Source organism: Oryctolagus cuniculus, chromosome 3, assembly GCF_051225735.1.
Source record: "Oryctolagus cuniculus isolate XC-2025 breed Fujian yellow rabbit chromosome 3, ASM5122573v1, whole genome shotgun sequence".
In the NCBI taxonomy this organism is placed as follows: domain Eukaryota; kingdom Metazoa; phylum Chordata; class Mammalia; order Lagomorpha; family Leporidae; genus Oryctolagus; species Oryctolagus cuniculus.
This window is the reverse complement of record NC_142869.1, coordinates 136,066,070-136,088,028: the sequence shown is the minus strand read 5'-3', so window position 1 is coordinate 136,088,028 and position 21,959 is coordinate 136,066,070. Positions and strand designations below refer to the sequence as shown.

The window sequence follows — 21,959 nt, the reverse complement described above, 5'->3', positions numbered from 1 at the left end:
GGTGTGAGGGATGGTGTCTTCTGATACTGTTCCCCTTCCAGGGGTGCCACCAGCTGGCAATGAGGATTTCAGCCAGGGGATCATTGCCTCTCAAAGTTGGCTTCTGCTTCTCACCTGGGGGTATCCTGGTGAGGTCATCTAGAAGATGGAAAGGATTGTCACCTTCTAGGGCTTTTACCTCAACAGGGCACAGATTTCCATGGGTATTCCCAACACCACAGTTCGCGGTAGGATACAGTCAGTGCGGGAAGAGATGAAAAAGATACCTATAGGGAGAGTGGGAAAAGCCAGGGGGAGTGGAAGGAGAGACACATTCAGGTAACACACATGGCCCCAGGGCCAGTCACTTGTTCCCAAGAGCCAGCAATGCATTTTTGCTTTCACTGCACTCAATGTTGAATCAGCTCCTCTTGTTTTGCTGCGTCATCGCCCAGGCCTTTTTCTTCCCCAGAACCCAACAGAATTTGTTTCTTTTCTTTTTTTTTTTTTTTTTAAAGATGCTTAAAAAATTGTAAAGGTAACTAAGCATTTGTTAGTAGATGCACAATTATTGTAACAGGGTATAGTGTGATTCATTTATAGGATGCATGATCAAACCAAGGAGATTAGCACGTCCATCACTTCAAACAGTTATCATTTTTCTAATGCTGGGAACATGCAAAGTCTCCCTGTCTTCTCTCAATTTGGAAATACACAACTTACTGTTCTTTTCTTCTTGCCTTTATTTGTTGCTAGATTCCCTCTTGAAAGCTCCAGGAAGGCAGGGACCTGTCTGTTTTATTTACTCTTTTATCTGCAGGTGCATGGGTAGAGCTCAATTAATTTTTGTCGGATGAATGAACTTGAGTTTTGAGGTTCTCTATATCAAGATGACCCTTGAAAGTCTGGATGGAGGATAAGGTTTTTGAACAAATATTTTTTTCTCTTTCATAAGCAAAGTCTTAGAGGTTAGTAATAACCTCTCCCCCCCCTTTTTTTTTCTGAATTTTTTTGCCAGCAGAAATCTTAGAAGACTTTGGCCCTAACTATCCTGTGAAGGATTAAGAAAAGGGCAAAGACGGGTCAGCGTTGTGGCATAATGGGCTAAGCCTCCTCCACTTGTGGCGCCAGCATCCCATATGGGCGTTGTTTGATATCCTAGCTGCTCCTCTTTTGATTCAGCTCTCTGCTATGGCCTGAGATAGCAGTAGAAGATGGCCCAAGTCCTTGGGCCCCTGCGCCCATGTGGGAGACCTGGAAGAAGCTCCTGTCTCCTGGCTTTGGATCAGCTAAGCTCCGGCCATTGAGGCCATTTGGGGAGTGAACCAGTGGATGGAAGACCTTTCTCTGTCTCTCCCTCCCTCTTTCTCTCTGTAACTCTACCTTTCAAGTAAATAAATAAATCCTTAAAAAAAAAAAAAAAGGGCAAAGATGCCTATTACAGACCCACCTCAGTTACTTTCTGTATGAAGCACAGAGAATGCAAGAAGCCCAGCCCCGAAGCCTCACCACCATACACGTGCTATGATACTTGCACAGATGTGCAGTGTGACAATGCATGATGATTTGGAAGGACGCTCACTGCCATCATACCACGTTCCTCCCAGTATAAAGCAATCGCCATCCTAGATACAGACATGAGGGAAAGGAGGAAAACACCACACCCAGAAGGAGAGGCAGATGTGACATGACACAGGGGACAAGAATGTAACAGTAAGAACATAAACTTCACCTCTGTATCTTCAGATGTGTGAGGCCAGTAGTAATCTTGAGGCTTGGAGACAGGATCTCTATCAATCCAGAGACAACAGTGAGGGTTTATGGAGGGAGGGGAAGGGATTCCTCTCCTGGGTGCCCCATGTTTTGCTGCTTTGCAGCAGGACAATAATGGATTGTTAATCTTGGCTGTGGCCCATTAGCAGGCACAGTTATGCCTATGGGTGAGCTGAGGTTACAGGGTGGGGCCAGGTATTCACAGAGCACTGGGTACATATTGAAAGAGATCCGATCAATAATTCTCCAAGACCTGCAACTCCTTTTTTTTTTGCCTTGGATCAATTTGAAGTCGAATTTAATGCATGCCAAAAGAAACACTGACCCCTCCCCCCCAAACAATTAACCACACTCTCATACCTTAGTTAAAATTTTTATCTTCATGGTTTATATGAAGTTGTTTTTTCAGAATAATGCCAAGGTCTCCCAAAAGTCTCCATCAGCTTAAAGAAACCAAACCAAACCAAACCAAACCAAACCAAAACAACCCAGGCACCCTAACCCCTTAATCACCCTTACTTATGATTAGTTCATCGAATGTCTGCACAGAGCAGGGCCCAGAAGGGAAGAGAAACAGCAGGCAGCGGAGAAGTGAGAGTGAGTGCAAGGAAGAGATTGTCACTTCGCCATCCTTCTTCAGCCCCATGAGGGAGGCCAAGTCAAGGCAGTTGGGACTGAGAGTTAGGTGACCCCCGGGACACCAAGGCGACACTGTGGCCTCCGCCTGATACTAGCTTGGTCTGTGCTGAGAATTTCTGAGAAGTGCCCTAGCGGTTGCCCATGGCTAAAGGGCTTTAAGAACCTTGATGATCATTTACAGCTCTTGTCTCTACCTTTGAGAAATGGCTCCTTTTGTTTTTGTTTTCCCTCTTTTTACTATTTGTTGAATTCTTTACTTAGTGGATGGTTAAGCTTATGAGTATAAAACAGACAAAGTAGGTCATTGTAAGAATTAAAGAAAGGGGGCTGGCGCTGTGGCGCAGTGGATTAACGCCCTGGCCTGAAGCGCCGGCATCCCATATGGGCACCAGTTCTAGTCCTGGCTGCTTCTCTTCCAATCCAGCTCTCTGCTGTGGCCTGGGAAAGCAGTAGAAGATGGCCCAGGTCCTTGGGCCCCTGTACCCATGTGGGAGACCCGGAAGAAACTCCTGGTTCCTGCCTTTGGCCATCTGCGGAGTGAACCAGCAGATGGAAGACCTCTCTCTGTCTCTACCTCTCTGTGTAACTCTTTCAAATAAATAAAAATAAATCTTTAAAAAAAAAGAATTAAAAGAAGGAATAAGAAAGGAAGGAGGAGAGAGGGTGGGAGGGAGGGTAGGTGGGAAGTCTCACTATGCTCCTAAATCTGTACATGTGGATTACGTGACATTTGTTCGCCTTATATAAATTAAAAGAATATTTTAAAAAAGACTTACATATGTGAATCCTATTAAAATTATACATGCTTGTAAATTCTGCCCCCACCCCACAAAAGGACTCTAAGAACTCAAGGTTCCTTTGAGCCCTTGTAGCTCCTGTGCTCTGAACTTACATATGCCAACAGCAGCTAACAGATGAGAGAATGGACACAGGATGTGACTATTGCAATTGATTTAGTACGAAGTGGTTGATATAATAACTTCTATCAATCTCACATTCATTCACCCAACATATTTTTATTGATCATCTACTATGTGCTAGGAACAGTTCTAGGTCCTGGGGGTATACTAGTAAATAAGACTTAAAAACAAAACAAACAAACAAACAAACAACCCTGCTCTCATTCAACTTATCTTCTATTGAGGAAGACATGCAATTTTTTTTTGGGGGGGGGAGATTTATTTACTTGAGAGGCAGAGTTACAGAGAGAGAGAGAGAGAGAGAGGTCTTCCATCTGCTGGTTCACTCCCCAAATGGCTGCAGTAGCCGAAGCTTAGCTCATCCGAAGCAAAGAGTCAGGAGCTTCTTCTGGGTCTTGCATGTGGGTGCAGGGGCCCAAGCACTTGGGCCATCTTCCACTGCTTTCCCAGGCTATCAGCAGGGAGCTGGATTGGAAGTGGAGCAGCTGGGACTTGAACCAGCGTCCATATGGGATGTGAGCACTGCAGGTGGATGCTTAACCCACTGCACCACAGCACCGGCCCAGAGACATGATTTTTTAAAATGTCACATGTGAGACCAGTGCTGTGGCATTGGCATCCCATATGGGTACCAGTTCAAGTTCCGGCTGCTCCACTTCCGATTCAACTCCCTGCTGATAGCCTGGGAAAGCAGTGGAAGATGGCCCAAGCCATCAGCCCAGCCCTGACCATTGCAGGCATTTGGAGAATGAACCAGTAGATAGAAGATCTCTCTCTGTCTCTACCTCTGACTCTCAAATAAATAAAATAAATCTTAAAAAAATTAAAAAGTCGCCTGTGTAATATGGCAGAATGGCGGGGGGAGGTAAGTGCTATGGATGAAAGTAAAGCAAGGAAGAAGAATTCTGAGTGCAGGCTAAGGGGGTCTGGTTTTAAGTTGTTTGGTTAGGGATGGACCTATTGATCTGGGGGCCCTAGAGCCACGTCTCCAGGGAGGTTGGAGACTAACCCATGTGTTGTGAGGCAGCAGCACTCCAGGCAGTGCCAAAGCAGATGCAAACCACCACGGCAGGTGAAGGATATGTGGTTAAGAGCATCCTGACTAAGAAATAGAAGGGGAATAAATACATAGTTAATGTGTAAACCTACAATTGGAACAGTTGGCCTGCAATTATCAGAAAAAAAATCAATACTCGAGTCTTGGACTATGGTTACATAGCAAATGATCTTTTTTATCACATTTGCATTAGGAAGAGCTTAACTTATTAATTAATAATTTACTGATTGGAAGAAGGTATTGCATAACGTATTGCTCAAAACCAATTCTCTCATGTTTTAGAGGTATTTGCATTCGTTCTGTGGTGTTCCTCACAGGGCAAAGGTATCAGGAGCATATGCAGATCCTATTATGTCCCCGTGTGCAATGGACACAATTTGGTTCCACCCAAAGTCCACAGAAGTCACCCCAGAAGTCCTTCACCTCAGGGGAGAAACTCTGTCGCTTCTGACTGTTCCGTTCCACACAGCTTGCGTTTCCTCGCAGTCCAACGCGGTGAAGCCATCATTGTGCTTCTGTGAATAGGGGGTAAATAACGATTGGTGGCTTTAAGGATAATCGCAGTTCTTGGTCAGTTTACGCTGCCGAAGGTTGGCCCTGCGGAGTATCGGCAAGGCCTCTAGTCTTGGTTCAACAAACATGTATCAGAGAGCACCCATTTTGACCACACACTGTGCTAGGTGCTGGGCATGCAACAAGAGAACAAGGCTTTTAAAACGGTGCCTGCGTCCACAGTGCCTCCACCTCTAGGAAAAGAGAGGCAGTAAACGCCCAGGCTAAGTTAAAAGCCCTGGGAGGTAGTGATGACAGAGCCAGTAATGGGGGTTTCTGCCCCTCACGTAGGAGGCCTGGATTGAGTTCTGGGCTCCTGTCGCATGCATTTGAGGAGTGAAGCAGCGGGAGATGGGAGCTGTCCCAAATAAATAAAAGTTAAAGATTATGATCAGTGAAATAAACAAAAGAATCACAGCGAGCACCCTCGGGAGAATCAGGGAGCGCCTTTTCCAGGAGCCCTGCAGCCTCATATGACACAACCCTAGCGCAGGGACGCGGGACATTAGCAGCAGGTGCAGGTGAGGTGCGGATGCGGAGGGGAGCGCATGCGCAGAGAAGCGACAGAGGGGGGAGTGCGCGGCTTCACCCGGGCTCGCAGGAGGTGGGCGGGAGCCAGTTGTGCCTAGCCAGTGCCAGATGACATTCTGGGCCACAATCAGCAGTTTAGAAAATTCCCTTAAAGCAGCAATGTTCTTCTAATCGTCTGGATTATTCAGAATTCTCTTGCAGGAGCTAAGAATAGAATTGCCCTGTGTCTGATGAATAAGGATATCACTTATTTCTAAATTCAGATTAATTGGGGGGTAATTGTAATTTACATACAAGGAGACTCCCATTTTTAGTGTACGGTTCTGTAAATTCCACAAATAGAGGCAGTTGTCAAGATACAATCTACTTCTGTCACCCAGGAACAGCCAGTCTCTCCTCCACCCTAGCTCCTGGCAACTCCGGAATTGTTGGCTAACTTTACAGCTTTTGCCTCTACCAAGTGTTTTCCTAGTATCGTGGGTTTGGAGCCTAACTTAGCAGAAGAGATTTGAGAATCACCCATGCTGTAGCCTGTGTCAGTCCGTAGCAACTTTTCATTGCCCAGTAATATTCTTTAAGTAGGTGTATCCATTTGGAAAGGCCCCAGTTGAGAGTCACTGGATTTTGTCTGTGATGATAAATAAAGCCAGCATTAGTATTTCCATTCAGTTGCGTATGAATATATATGTACCAGGTACATTTTTGTATTTCTGGCTAAATCCTTAGGAGTGGGATTGTTGGGTTACATGGTATTATACCTATGTGTGTGAGCTTCAATTTTTTTTCCACCAAAATAAACTTATCTTTTAATTCCACTTTTACAAACTTTTTTCACAAACTTCAACTTTAGAAGTAAGTGCCTGACTGTTTTTTGGAGTGACTATTGCTTTACATTCCCACCATCAATGTATGCAGTTAGCACAAATCTTTTTTGTTGGTTTTATGTTAAAGTAATTAAGATTGCTTTTCCTTTCAGTATCTCCTGTTTGTGCAATTTGCAATGCTTATTCCTGGATTGGATTCTATGCTGTCTGGATATGGGTCTGAAAATGTAACATATTTTGTGAGGAAACAAGAAATTGTAACTGGATCACAAACCGAGAACAAATGGTGTGGATTGAAATTCTCCTGGTAGCGGCGCCGGCACACCGGGTTCTAGTCCCGGTCGGGGCGCCGGATTCTGTCCCGGTTGCCCCTCTTCCAGGCCAGCCCTCTGCTGTGGCCCGGGAGTGCAGTGGAGGATGGCCCAGGTGCTTGGGCCCTGCACCCCATGGGAGACCAGGAAAAGTACCTGGCTCCTGGCTCCTGCCATCGGATCAGCGCGGTGCGCCGGCCGCAGCGCGCCGGCCGCGGCGGCCATTGGAGGGTGAACCAATGGCAAAGGAAGACCTTTCTCTCTGTCTCTCTCTCTCTCACTGTCCACTCTGCCTGTCAAAAAATAAAAAAAAATAAAAAATAAAAAAAAAAAAAAGAAATTCTCCTGGTAAGCCATGTCCCTGAGTCCTGGCTGGGTGTGCAGTGGATCTCAGATGCCAGCTATGCAGGCGATATCTCAGGCCACTCTGCCTGTAGGGTTCAGGATGAAACAGAGATGAATGGCACAGCCCAGGAGACTGGACGTGAGAGCACAGACCTTACGTAAGTACCCAAGATTGAGGAGCAGATCTTGGCAACTTCCGCACTCGGCTGTGCTGTTTGGGGGCCTCTAGGATTCTGATCACGTAGGTCTGGACACACATCTTGGATGTCTGTGTACTGAAACATTCTATGCTAGGCAAGTAGCTCTGATTGTGTGCGTGTGGAGTTGTCATGCTGTTTGGGGTGCCCTGGTGATCTAGGAAACATCATTCTGGCCCAGCCTACCCCTCGTATAGATTAGCTTATTTGGGCAGTGCAGAAAGCCGTGGGTACAATAAGCATCAAATTCCCACTGCTTTCCTAATGAGCTAAGTGAGAGAGGTACCTGGGCCATATTTTGAATCACACATAGGGAAATAGAATTTAATCAAAGATGTTGAGGGGGCTCCTATGAGTTTTATTATAGCACTGACTCGCTTATCATTTGAGGAAACATTAGCATTTCTGGGAGAGTTTGGTGACCTTTCAGGAGGAAGAGAGAATATTTTAAACCAGCAGGACAGTTCTGGAACAGCCAAGATATATGTTCGCCTTACAGAACAGGTGTAGAACTAATAGACAAAGTCCTGGGGTGAGCAGAACGAACCAGTGTTAGGATCACATGGTAATTGTACAGGCTTTGGAGTCAAAGGAACTTGGGCCCCAATCATGGTACTGCCAGTCTCTGCCAGGGTCACACTGGGGAAATGTAGTCACCTTTTAAGCAGGGATGGGGAACGTCTAACTGGTTGGCTGTATAAAGCCTGCAAAGTCATTGGGTCTGGCCCTGCCCAGGAAACCTCAGATGAGGGCTCAAAACTCAATATATCCATAGCAGGCTAATTATATTTTTTGATTTCCTTAAAGATTTATTTATTTATTTAAAAGTCAGAATTACATACCAAGAGGGAGGAACACAGGGAGGGAAGGAGGGAGGGGGAGAGGGAGGGGGGTGGGGAGAGATCTTCCGTCTTCTGTTTTACTCCCCAAATGGCTGCAACAGCCAGGAGCCTGGGAATTCTATTGGAGTCTCCCGCATGGGTACAGGGCCATCTTCTTCTGCTTTCTCAGGTGCTGTAGTAGGGAGCTGGATTGGAAGTGGAGCTGGTAGCACTCGAATCATTGCCTATATGGGATGCCTGTGTTGCAGGCAGTGACTTAACCAACTGCACCACAATGCCGACCCTGCTCACATACTCTTTTGCAGTAAACTTTCGTAGTCAGTAGAGGTGCATTCTAAAAGAACTATAAAAAGTACGATATGGTATAGTAAATACATAAAGCAACCACATAGTTTTTTATTATCATAAATCCTGTACTTTTATTATTGTAGTTATTATAGACTTATTGTAGGCACCCCAGAAGATCTGGCTGCACCAGCATTGCCCATGTGAGTGATGTGTAGTGCTAAGCATTACCATGGCCATGATGTCACTAGGAGAGAGGAAGCTTTCAATTCTATTAGATTCTTGCAGGACCACTGTAATGTGTGCTGTCTGGCTTTGATGGAAAGTTGGTTCGTGGTCTTATGATGCCTTAGCCCCATGTGAGGTGCAGGCAAGAGCTTCATTAGTGATTATTTTCTTTGTTCTGTAGGTAAAAGGAGAAGAGCATAAGAAAAAACTTATTATTTGATACTTTATTTTTCCATGCTAATGTGATATTAATACAGAGAACAGATTCAATATAGTCTATAGATACATTTCTTTTTTTTTTTCACTTGAAATGCAGTATTTATTTTAAATAGCCAGGCACCCTGGCATTGGGTGCATATACATTTACTATACTCACATCTTCCTGTTGAATTGATCCCTTAATAATTATTTAATGCCCTTCTTTGTCTCTTTTAACAGTTTTTGTGTTAAAGACTATTTTGTCTGATATTAGGATGGGCACTCATTAGAATGGAATATCTTTTTCCATTCTTTCGCTTCCAATCTGTGTGTATCTTTGTTGATGATGTGTGTTTCTTGCAGGCAGAAAGTAGATGAGGCTTCTGTTTCATCCATTCAGTCTGTATCTTTTAATTGGAGAATTTAGGCCATTTAGATTATTATTGATAAGTAATGACTTAGTCCTGCCATTTTCCACAAATATTTCTATTGATTGTCTTGAATTTCCTTTGTATTTTTACTAGATTTTCTGCCTTCATACTTTTTCATAATTGTGACTATCTCTGTTTCTGTGTGTAGTACATTCTTTTTTATTTTTAAAGATTTTTTATTTATTTAAAAGCTAGAGTTACAGACAGTGAGAGGGACAGAGAGAGATTTTCCATCCACTGGTTCACTCCCCAAATGGCCACATTGGCTGGAGCTGAGCCAATCCAAAGCCAGGAGCCAGAAGCTTCTTCTGGATCTCCCACATGGGTGCAGGGGCCCAAGGACTTGGGCCATTTTCTACTGCTTTCCCAGGCTATGGTAGAGAGCTGGATGGGAAGTGGAGCAGCTGGGTCTCGAACCCGTGCCCATATGGGATGCTGGCATTGCAAGCAGTGGCTTTACCTGCTATGCCACAGTACCAGACCCCATACATTTCGTAATTACAACTTTAGGAACATGGTGATTCTACCCACCATACCCTGCCCTCCCACACACACTCCAACCCCTCTTTCTCCTTCCTCTTCTAGTCTCACTGTTTTTTTTTTTACTAACATCTATTTCCAATTAACTTTATACACATATGATTAGCTCTATGTTAAGAGTTCAACTAATAGTATATGAAAAAAAAAACTGTTCCTCAACAGTCTAGACAAGGGCTGTTCAAAGTCATTGCTTCTCAAGGTGTCAATTTCACTTCTAAACATTGTCTTTTAGGTGCTCTATTATTTATCAAATGTCAGAGAGAATATATGGTATTTGTCTCTTTGGGACTGGCTTATTTCATTAAGAATGATGTTTTCCAGTTTCATCCATTTATTGCAAATGATTGGATTTTTTTTTACCACTGTGTAGTATTCCACATAGATATAATTCTAAAGAATATAATGATATCCCTAGCCCCCATCTCTCTCCTTTTCCCCCTTCTCTTTTTTCCCTGCATATCCCCCTTTCTTTCTTAGTTTTTGAGCTAATCTACATTACATTCAAGGGCTTAATGCTCCACTAAATAAAAAGTTCAACAAATAAAAAGTAAAAAAGTGCTAGTTCAGCGGGGGAATATAGCCAACGGCTATAAACAGTAATCAGATGGAAAGATGTCCATGTCACTCATTTACAGTAAATTTTAAAATATTTCCAGAGTATTAAAACTATAGTAGTATCACATTCTTAACAATCGGTTTGACAAAGATGTAAAACTATGCTTGGCAAAACTTTATCAGGGCTGGCGCCATGGCTCACTTGGCTAATCCTCCGCCTGTGGCGCCGGCACACCGGGTTCTAGTCCCAATTGGGGAGCTGGGTTCTCTCCCGGTTGCTCCTCTTCCAGTCTAGCTCTCTGCTGTGGCCCGGGAAGGCAGTGGAGGATGGCCCAAGTCCTTGGGCCCTGCACCCGCATGGGAGACTAGGAGGAAGCACCTGGCTCCTGGCTTCGGATTGGCGTAGTGCGCTGGCCGTAGTGGCCATCTCTCACTGTCTAACTCCAGCTGTCTAAAAAATAAAAAAAAACTTTACCAGGCACATGAAAGGTAAAATTGGCTGAATCAGAGGCCAAGAAAGCAGAGGGTTGCTTCCCTTGTACCACTGAAATCTTTATTTCCCACTCTCCCTCCTGTCTGGCAGCTCACGACACCTGGAGGGATGTTACTAACAGTGCCAGCTGTGTATGTTTCCATTTTTGATGTGCAAATTACCACACATTTAGTGGCTTACGCTAACATGAATCTATTATCTGACGGGTTTGTGTGTCTGAGGGTTGACACAGGTCTCCCGGTGCTAACGTTAAGTTGTTAACAGGGCTGTGTTCCTTTCTGGAGGCTCTGGAAGGGAATCTGCACCCTTGCCCTGTTAGGCTGCTCACATCTCTTGATTTGTAGCCCCTTGCTTGTCTTGTCAGCCGACCGTGGTGGGTCAAGTCCTCCTCACGCTGCTCTTCCCTTAGCCAGGACTCAAATCAAGCACTCCCAATATGGGCTGCAGGTGTCCTAAGTGGTGTTAGCCACTTCACCAAATGCCTGCCCCTGTCTTCCGCTTTTGGGGACTCATATAATTGAGTATAATTAAACCTCACACATGGAAAGTCCTTTTGCAATACAAGGAGATACACCTACATGTACATACATGTATGCATGTGCATCTGTACCTATGTTATTATTTTTTTTTTTTTTGACAGGCAGAGTTAGACAGTGAGAAAGAGAGAGACAGAAAGGTCTTCCTTCCGTTGGTTCACTCCCCAAATGGCCACGCTGCGCCAATCCGAAGCCAGGAGCCAGGTGCTTCCTCCTGGTCTCCCATGCGGGTGCAGGGCCCAGGGATTTGGGCCATCCTCCACTGCCCTCCCAGGCCACAGCAGAGAGCTGGCCTGGAAGAGGGGCAACCGGGACTAGAACCTGGGGTGCCAGCGCCGCAGGCGGAGGATTAGCCTAGTGAGCCGAGGCGCCAACCCCTATATGTTAATTTAACTTGGGAGTGGTATCCAGGGATCCACACTGAACTGATAGGTTCATGCAACACTCTCACTAGAGAAATTTCAAATAAGAGTAATTTTATTATTTTCCCCAATTAAACAACCAAATCATTGACATACTTAACACATCCATTTTAAATAATGCTTGAAAGACACACTAAATGGCCACTCCTAATACACTGTAGTACACTCACAATAGTTTGTCTTTTTTCTGTAGGATTTCACGGCAGAAGGTAGAAACACCTGTTATGCAATGGCCCTCCGTGCTGTAGGCATAGGCACACTTCCTTGTATCCTTTCATCACTCAGCTTCCAGAGTACTCACGCTTGGGCTGTTGTTTTAAACTGCAGGACAGAAAACGCTTCTCACTGGTGTTGTACGCGACGGGTACTGGGTAACTGCAGCTGCAGAGCGAGATTGCTTGGCGGACAGAACCAGAACCGGGGAAGGCTCCATCAGGGGACTGAAGACATCTGCCCAATGCTTGCTTTTGTTTCAGATTGTGAGCGTTCTCCTTCAAGCGCTTTTGCCAAACGTCATAGGACTTCCTGCTGTTTTGAAGGTGGCAACAACCTGATTCACGGAGAACAGGAAGAGGGAGTGAGGTGGAGGTTCTGGGAAAGGCAGATGTGAGTAAGCTTTAACTGAGCCCACATCTTTTCCTCATGCACCATTCTTTCATTATGCAAATAGAATGGAATAAAAGAAGGGTGTTGTCAGCTCCTTTTTCCAGTCTGTACCTGGAGTACTTTTTTCCCAAAGGTGATACACTTGAGTTCATATTTTTTTCCAATATTCTATACAGATTTTGTGCTAAAGAAGCCATGCCTTTACATCTTGACTGGCTAGAGATGATGGACGGTCTGTAAGTGAAGAACTGAGTGAGGAGTGGAGGGAAATCAGATGAGGTCAAGTTAAACCCCTACATCAGAGAAAGGGATACCATAATGAATAAATCTTATTTCTTACTTGTCTTACCTACTACTTATCTGGCAGATCAGACTGATCTGTGTCTTTAGCCTTACAAGGGTACTTGGGGGTTGTGGCCACTTGAATTTACAAGTGCAACTTTCTTACACTAATTTCTAAAGGGCTCAGCCTGGGTTTGCTGTCCCGAACATATCCAGTAACACAGAGGTCTTTGGGTGCCCAACTCTTCCACAGCTAGCCCCTAGATCTCAAGTGCACCTGTGGGCAGTGGAGCCCCAGGCTTTATCTTGTACCATTCTGGGGGAGGTAAGCATGTGAGTGTCGAAGGCTTTATTGTGTGAGAACAGAAGCTAGGACGAAGATCAATACAGATGGCTCCTGGATTTTCCTGCCGGGGACCATCCTCAGCTGATGACCGTCTTAAAATGTTCCTATTCAAGAAGACTTGTGGTTTTATCATTTCAGTCTGGAATCATCCCAGGAAGCCCCATGAACTGCAATGCTTGAGTTTGTCACCTTTCAAATCACTTCCCTCCTACAGTGCCTCAACCTCTCCATATGGGTAAGGCGGTAGGGCGGGTGTGGACCAGATGGATTTCAACACAGGTGAGGTGCAAGTCCAGAGGCTCAGGATTTCTCATGTAAATGATATACTAGAACTAAGACTGGAGAAATTGGGAGGGGAGGATGGGCCGTCTGTGCACTTGATTTCAAATACAGCCAGTTTGTAGAGAACCTATACACCGAAGCTTTAAGTACCAGGGTCATTAGTTCAGTCATGCAGTCATTCAAAAAATATTTATTGAGCCCTGACCTGGGGTCAGTTTTAAGTATACAGGGATGAAACAGATAGAAATTTCTTGGAAGTTTACATTCGAGTGAGAGGAGACAGACGGAGCCCAAGGAAGTAAATATCAGGGTGAAGTGATACAGGCTGGGCAAGGGGAGGCTGAGCGGACACTGGAATGTTAAGAAGACACCAGTGTTTGTGTGAAACATTGATAGAATGTTCCAGGAAGGGGGAAGAGCAAGTACAATGTCCCTGGTCCAGGAATAAGCAGGGTGGTCTTGAGCAACAGAATCCTGAGGCCGGGCTTCATTTTGTTCTTAAATTGTGGGAAGATTGGCCGGCGCCGTGGCTCACTAGGCTAATCCTCCGCCTTGTGGCGCTGGCACACCGGGTTCTAGTCCCAGTCGGGGCACCGGATTCTGTCCCGGTTGCCCCTCTTCCAGGCCAGCTCTCTGCTGTGGCCAGGGAGTGCAGTGGAGGATGGCCCAAGTGCTTGGGCCCTGCACCCCATGGGAGACCAGGAGAAGCACCTGGCTCCTGCCTTCGGATCAGCGCAGTGCGCCGGCTGCAGCATGCTGGCTGCGGCGGCCATTGGAGGGTGAACCAATGGCAAAGGAAGACCTTTCTCTCTGTCTCTCTCTCTCACTGTCCACTCTGCCTGTAAAAAAAAAAAAAAAAATTGTGGGAAGATATGTATCACAGAAGGTGAACAACTTTAGCCCCTTTTGAGTGTATGTTTGCAGTGGCACTAAGTGTACTCATGTTTTTGAGAACCACTGTCCATCTCCAAAACGTGTTCATCACCTCACAGAGAAACTGCCATTTGTCCTGTTGTGTCCGGGTTATTTCGCTTGTTTTCAAGGCTCATCCCATCGTAGGAAGCTTCAGAGTTTCATGCCTTTTGCAAGCTGGACATCGTGTGGCTGGATGTAGATGCCACGTTTAGTATATCCATTTATCCTGTAATAGATATCTGGGTTATTTCTTCCTTCTGGCTGTCTTGAACAAGGCTGCTATGCACATTAGCACTAAGATTCAACCTTAATCTGTTAGCATCAGGGCTCCATTGTATTCTTGACACACATGTGTATGTGATTAAAACAATGCAAATCTTGTTTTTTTATTTTAAAAAAGTGGCAAAGTGACTTAAATGACACAGTGTCCACATCCTTTAGATTGCTAGTTTATATGGTTATTTCACCAGCTCTATTTTTGGTTGAGTTAGTAACAATACACACTTCTGCATAACGACTAGATGTCATTATAAAGAATATTTAGTGAGTCTAGAGGTTGCATTTTGAGATCTTTATAGTTATTTCCTTTCTTGGAAGGTTTCATGTAAAGTGTATGATAAAATTAGACATTCAAAAGTGTATAATGTAAAGAAATATGCAGACATGACTTGGTCTCCAAACTTCCCCATTGCTCAGGCTGGAATGTTCTTGAGTGACAGCAGGGGCTCTGCTGGCATAGCTGAGGCGATGTACCACCAGCCATGCTTCCTCTGAACCGACTGTGTTCCGACAGCGGGACACCCACACCTGACAGCGAGCAGAGAGTACAACACCCATTTCACCCTACGTGCATGGATGGTGTTTCAAGACGTCCCTCTGCAAACAAGTTTAAGTGCCCATCTGACATTTATGGAGTCAATGTGGCTTTCAAAGGAACTGGGTGATTCACTCCCAGGCTCTTAAAAAACACCTTGTGAAACCTTAGATTCATGAGCTATCAGAGTAATTCAGTCTGGAGCGGAAGACTTTAGTGCAGGGATAAATCAACCTATTGTTTCAAAATCTTGATTGAAATTTTTTTTTAAATCCTTTAAAATTCATAACTAAATCCATACAGAAACAGGTAGCAATGGAGCCTTTCAGAATGTTCTCTGTCAGTTTTGGTGAGACTTCACAAATGAGTTATAGAATTTTCTAGAACCAAAATCCCTACACTCTTGGCATCCTTGGCTACTAGGGACTGTGGCAGGTTCACTCTTGTTTATGTTGTTGTCTGTCACCACCCAGGAACTCCAGACACAAACATGCACTCAAGGGTCTGCTGGGCAGAGACATGTGGCTGAGCTAGCTGAGAAGGCATCATGGGGTTGGGAGACCTTGTGGCCATCATCCTCATCCCCCCAGAACAGCGGCTCCTCCTGAACTCGGGGCCTGGCTGTGATCTTTTGGAGGTGGCTTTCATGGTTTATTCTGTGGGCAGGAACCGGCACTGTGGCACAGTGGGTTAACACCCTGGCCTGAAGTGCCGGCATCCCACATGGGCGCAAGTTCGAGACCCAGCTGCTCCACTTCCTGTCCAGCTCTCTGCTATGGCCCGGGAAAGCAGTCGAAAATGGCCCAAGTCCTTGGGCCCCTGCACCCACATGGGAGACCAGGAAGAATCTCCTGGCTCCTGGCTTCAGATTGACACAGCTCTGGCTGTTGCGGCCATCTGGGGAATGAACCATCGGATGGAAGACTCTCTCTCTCTCTCTCTCTCTCTCTCTCTACCTCTATCTCTACCTCTCCTCTCTCTGTGTAACTCTGACTTTCAAATAAATAAATAAATAAATAAATAAATCTTATTCTGTGGAGTGGGAGACACAAAGGAGGAAGGGCAAGTTGAAGTAAGTCTGCATTATGGCTCCCCACAAGGACAGATGTGGGTTTCCCCTTTGCCTTTTCCCACTCACGTCTCAGAGAACAATATCTGTGGCTTCAGCAGCTTCCAGCTTCCGAGCCCTAACCAGGAGCATTGCTTCCTCCACCTGTTATCCATTCTTGTGGTTTCTCTGGCCCCCGAAAGCCACAGCACTCACCACTCCAGGTGACTGGAGTTTCTTCTCCTATCCCTAAGTTCCCACATCAGCCTACAGATTCCATCAGGATCAGCCTCGAATTTGCCAGATGGTCACCACACCATCGCTTCACCCTGAGACATCTGCAGAGAGCAGCTCTGTGCTGTGCTTCCCTCCTGGGGGTCAGGATTCGGGAAGGATGTCTGTTTGTCTCGGTGGTCTAGGGCGGCATTGTTCTTGTTGTGAAAACGTAGCTGTGGCTGAGCGTCGTGAACCGCGCTGGCTCTAAACCAATGGAGCTCTTGCAGTTCTGGCCACTTTCCACCTCCCTCTAAATTTCCTTCCAACACAAGCAGAATTTAGAGCCCAGAATCAACTTCCGAGATAGCAGCAATCTGCAAGAGGTGGGTCTGGCTTCAGACAAGAGAGGCAGAAGGGAAAATTGTAGTTGGCAAGATGACCACAGCAGTTAACGTAAACATCACCGATATAGTGCTGGAGAGAAGCTGTTCTTGGGGAGACTCTTTTTTATTTTTTAAGATTTATTTATTTATTTGAAAGAGTTACAGAGGGAGGGAGAGAGAGAGAGGGAGATATCTTCCATCCACTGGTTCCCTCCTTAAAAGGGTACAGCAGCCTGGGTGGGGCCAGGCCAAAGCCAGGAGCCAGAAATTCCATCCGGGTCTTCCACAGAGGTGCAGGACCCAAGCACTTGGGCCATCTTCCACTGCTTTCCCAGGCACATCAGCAGGGAGCTGGATTGGAAACAGAGCAGCCCAGACTTGAACCAGGCTCCCATATGGAGTGCCAGCCTGGCAGATGAAGGCTTAATCCACTGCGCCACAGGTTGGCCCCTTGGAGAAGACCCCTGAGTGCACAGCTCGAATTTCAAACACCTGTGCTCCCTTGCCAGGGCTCACCCCACCTCTATTTTCCCCCACCCTCCCCCAAACTTAAGTCTTACTACACTTTCATTCACAAAATAAAGACCAAAGGCGTCCTGGGCTTTGCCTTGGTCTAGACTCTGTCTACCTTTCCAGCTTCACCTCTAGGTCTCCCCTTCCCACATTCCCTGCAACAGTCAAAAGCTGCCTCTGGCCCCCAGGCCAGGCCTGTGCACACCCTGGCTCTCCGACACTACAAAGACCCCAGGCCACAGCCTCCGGACCTTCTTTCCAGGTGTGAGGACCAGTCTCATCTTGCAGGGATACGGCTGTCTCCCTCTACAAAGCTGCAAGGACCTGCTTCCTAACATGCATCTATCCTGGCTGTTAAGACGTGGCCTTGGCCCATGAGCTACACCAGTCTGGCATGTTGAATCTGGAAGTAATGACACCAAACAGCAGGCCAACGAAGATCACCTTCTGCCTGTGGGTTCCAGGGGCCACGCCATCCTCTCACCTCATCACTGCCATCCTGAATCTTGTCCTCCAGCTTCCTCCGAGTCCATGTGGACACCTTGTGTCCTTTCTAGACACACTCTGTTTACAGCAGCCAGATCCTAACTGATACACCTGATCAATTTCCATTCGTCCTTAGAGAGGCCCCTCAGGAGCTGTTTTCTGCAGAAGCAGCCCCTATCCCCGCCCCCACCCTCCCCCAGCCAATGTCAGAGACATCCGGGCCACGCTGGCCCAGCACGGATGGCAATGTGCCATAATCTGCCACCGACTCACCTGCTGTCCTTGCCGATGGTAAGTTCACTGGGGATAGAGCCTAGGTCTTTCCTCTTCTCTGTCCCCAGAAGCCAGCACAGTGTGTTGACAAGGCAAACAGTAATAGTAGCAGCAGTACTGATACTCATCACCATGACAACAATAACTAACATTTACTGATCACCTACTGTATACCGAAGGGTAGTTAGTCTTCTTCCTTGGGTGCAAAAAAGGTTTACTTAATAAATAAATGAATGTTTTAAAAAAATGAATACTCTGGCTTAGGCAACCCTAAGGAAAGCTTGCTACTATCATCAATCTCTTTTTTTTTTTTAACTCTTTTTTTTTTTTGACAGGCAGAGTGGACAGAGAGAGAGAGAGACAGAGAGAAAGGTCTTCCTTTTGCCGTTGGTTCACCCCCCAATGGCCCCTGTGGCCGGCGCGCTGCAGCCTGTGTACTGTGCTGATCCAAAGCCAAGAGCCAGGTGCTTCTCCTGGTCTTCTATGCGGGTGCAGGGCCCAAGCACTTGGGCCATCCTCCACTGCACTCCCAGGCCATAGCAGAGAGCTGGACTGGAAGAGGGCAACCGGGACAGAATCCGGCGCCCCAACCGGGACTAGAACCCAGTGTGCCGGCGCTGCAGGTGGAGGATTAACCTATTGAGCCACAGCGCTGGCCCATCAATCTCTTTTTAAAAAAAAAAATATTTTTGAAAGTCAGAGTTACACAGAGAGAGGAGAGGCAGAGAGAGAGTTGGTCTTTCATCCGCTGGTTCACTCCCAATTGGCTGCAATGGCTGGAACTGCGCTGATCTGAAGCCAGGAGCCAGGAGCTTCTTCTGGGTCTCCTATGCAGGTGCAGGGGCCCAAGGACCTGGGTCATCTTCTACTGCTTTCCCAGACCATAGAAGAGAGCTGGATCAGAAGCAGAGCAGCCGGGACTCGAACCGGTGCCCATATGGGATACCGGCGCTTCAGGCCATGGTGTTAACCCGCTGCGCCACAGCAACAACCCCCTTTCTGTCTCTTTTCTTTCTCCAGATGTGTCACTCATGTTCCACTCTTGCCCTCAACTAATACCCAGAAAGATGGTGAGCAGGGATACGGTGTTCATTGCTAGTGGCATCCTGACTGCCTTTCAAAAGAAGCCTTTTTTTTTTTTTTTTTTTTGACAGGTAGAGTCATAGTGAGAGAGAGACAGAGGGAAAGGTCTTCCTTCTGTTGGTTCACTCCCCAAATGGCCACTAAAGCCGGTGCTGTGCTGATTAAAAGCCAGGAGCCAGGTGCTTCCTCCTGGTCTCCCATGCGGGTGAAGGGCCCAAGCACTTGGGCCATCCTCCACTGCCTACCCGAGCCACAGCAGAGAGCTGGACTGGAAGAGGAGCAACTGGGACTAGAACCTGGTGCCTATACGGGATGCTGGCGCCGCTAGGCGGAGGGTTAACCAAGTGAGCCATGGTGCCGGCCCCAAAAGAAGCTTCTTAAACTGCGGCGAGTGTTCAGAAGGGATGAGGACCTCGTTGCAGACCAGAGTTGGTCTCGTGGCTTGGAACAAGAGCTGGGGAGACTCAGGCGCAGGCCCAAGAAGGACCAGGGGAAGGTGCTCCCAGCCTTGCCCTCCCAGCTCGCCTCAGCCCCTCCTCAGGGAAGTCCTCCTGCAGGGACTGCCTGGACCTCATGGGATTTTCTGCAGGGGCCCTGGCCACCACACCCTGGTGAGAAGGAGGAGAGGCGAGGTGGACATGCCGTGTACTTTGCATCCTCACCCTCTGTTTTGCTGCCTCCTGGCTGAGTGACCACAGAATCAACACCCCGTCTCTGAGCCTGCTCACCTTGATCGGGACCAGCTTTCTGTGCAACACAAGCAGGATAAACGGGCGGGTCCCACTGCATGACAGGGTCATGTTCTGAGACATGCGTCCCTAGGTGACGTCATTGTTGTGTGCTTATGCTAAGACGACAGCCATATCACCAGATGATATAACCTAATGGGAACACCCTTGTGTATATAATCCAGCATTCACCAAAACGTCATTATGTGGTGCCTGTGTTACACTAACAGAAGGCCTGGGGCTGGACAGAGAGCCTTCAGGTCAGGGGGAAACTTAGCTGAAAAACAAAAAACAAGTAGGGGCCAGCACTGTGGCATGGTAGGTTAAGCATCCACCTGCACTGCCAGCATCCCATATGGGCACTGGTTCGAGTCCCAGTCCATTTCTGATCCAGCTTCCTTCTGTTGGCCTGGGAAAGCAGTGGAAGATGGCCCAAGTGCTTGGGCCCCTGCACCCACATGGGAGCACCTGGAAAAAGAAACTTCTAGCTTCTGGCTTTGGATCAGCCCAGCTCCAGCCATTGTGGCCATTTGGGGAGTGAACCAGCAGATGAAAGTCTTCTCTCTGTGTGTGTCTCTTTCTCTGTCTCTAAACTCTGCCTTTCAAGTAAGTTAAGAAAGAAAGAAAGAAAGAAAGAAAGAAAGAAAGAAAGAAAGAAAGAAAGAAAGAGAAAGAAAGAAAGAAAGAAAGAAGGAAGGAAGGAAGGAAGGAAGGAAGGAAGGAAGGAAGGAAGGAAGGAAGGAAGGAAGGAAGGAAAGAAAAAGAAAACAAATAAGCAAAAAAGCAAGGATGGGACTGTTTAACAGTGGTGAGTTGGCCCAGGTCTGACCTGCTGGCTAAGCTTTGAAGTCAGGGGTCCATGGCTGGAGGAGGCTGCTTATTTGTTTCTAAACAAAGAAGGGCCTCAAATGCTTTGAACATGTCAGGAACAGAACGCTCTGTAAGGACATAGTCCTCCACACACTCTAAACGGATCTGTATTTACAAGGGAGGCTGGTCTTGCTTGGAAAAAATGGCGGTCAGATGCAGATCCGAATAATAATCTCGGAGCACAATGCCAAGTGACCTCAGCATGAGCCTGGAGCTCCTGAGAGGAAGAAGGAAGGAGAGGAGAAAAGCTGAGAATCCCAGGAGAACGTGCATTTGTTACAGTTGACTCTCGTTAGAGGCGCACCATATTTCTGACTCAACTTCATAAGTTTCCCATCTCTGAGCCAAGAGTTCAAAAGGAGGGTTGTGGTGTCAATTTCACCAGTTACAGCCCTGACAATGAGTCGCCTTCAATTCCTTTAACTTTGGAATCGAACCAACTTGTTACAGCTCTTGAATTTGGGTGTCATGTGAGCGCCTATATGCTTTGGTATTTGTATGCTCTTTGCTGGCTGCCCTTAAGAGACCAAGTGGAGTGGAAGTTGGCTGAGGGATGGGCTTATTTTGGTCAGTGTTTGTAGCTAAATTAAATGAAGCCCGCACCTTGGGTTATTTTCATGTTGGTATCAAGCCTAGCTTACCTACATTGTACAGATTAATCAGTTTTAAATTTCTATGCATTTCCTTAGATTTGCACTAATGACATTTTTAAAGTCAAAGCTTTTAAAACAAGTGCTAAAACTGAGCAGTTAGGAGGACTTTTTTTTTTATCTTTTTCCACCATAATACAAAAGCCATTAATCTCAGCACTCCTCACCATCTACAGTGCTGCAATCCCACTTCAAGTTTTTATCAACTCTCCCTTAAACACTGAGAAAGCTTCCAGGCACATCTCCCAGTCTCCATTCTTATCTCCAGCACCTCCCACCCCCAGCCAGCAGTTAGTCCACTACACATCAGGCAGTGATTTAAAACAAACCAAAAAAAAAAAAAAAAAAGATTTATTTATTTATTTATTTGAAAGTCAGACTTACACAGAGAAAGAAGGAGAGGCAGAGAGAGAGAGAGAGAGAGAGAGAGAGAGAGGTCTTCCATCCGCTGGTTCACTCCCCAGTTGGCTGCAATGGCCAGAGCTGTGCTGATCTGAAGCCAGGAGCCAGGAGGTTGTTTCCTCTGGGTTTTCCCACGTGAGTGCAGCTTCTGCTGCTTTCCCAGGCCACAGGAGAGAGCTGGATCAGAAGTGGAGCAGCCCAAATGGGATGCCGGCACTGCAGGCAGTGGCTTTACCCACCATGCCACAGCGCTGGCCCCAGCAGTGGTATCTTTATAAAAGAGGGGCCAGTGTTGTGGGACATCAGGTTAAGACACTGATCCAGCTCCCTGCTAATGGCCCGGAGCTTTGCACAGCTGGCCCCATCTCATTAGCTGGAGCTCAATCCCTATCCCTCTACTAAAG

The 21,959-nt window shown here is 46.6% G+C and overlaps 1 long non-coding RNA gene across 2 annotated transcripts; it reads right to left on the bottom strand.

Moving 5' to 3' along the window:
- Positions 1–7,993: 7,993 nt before the first annotated feature.
- LOC138849113 (uncharacterized) lies at positions 7,994–12,247 on the bottom strand. Of its 2 annotated transcripts, none has more exons than XR_011387532.2 (3): positions 11,829–12,247; positions 8,487–8,658; positions 7,994–8,313 (listed from the first exon to the last, which is right to left on the bottom strand). It is a non-coding gene; the product is annotated as an uncharacterized LOC138849113 (long non-coding RNA). The 2 variants fall into 2 exon arrangements; XR_016230932.1 differs by having other exon boundaries at positions 11,960–12,247.
- Between the last annotated feature and the right edge of the window lie 9,712 nt (positions 12,248–21,959).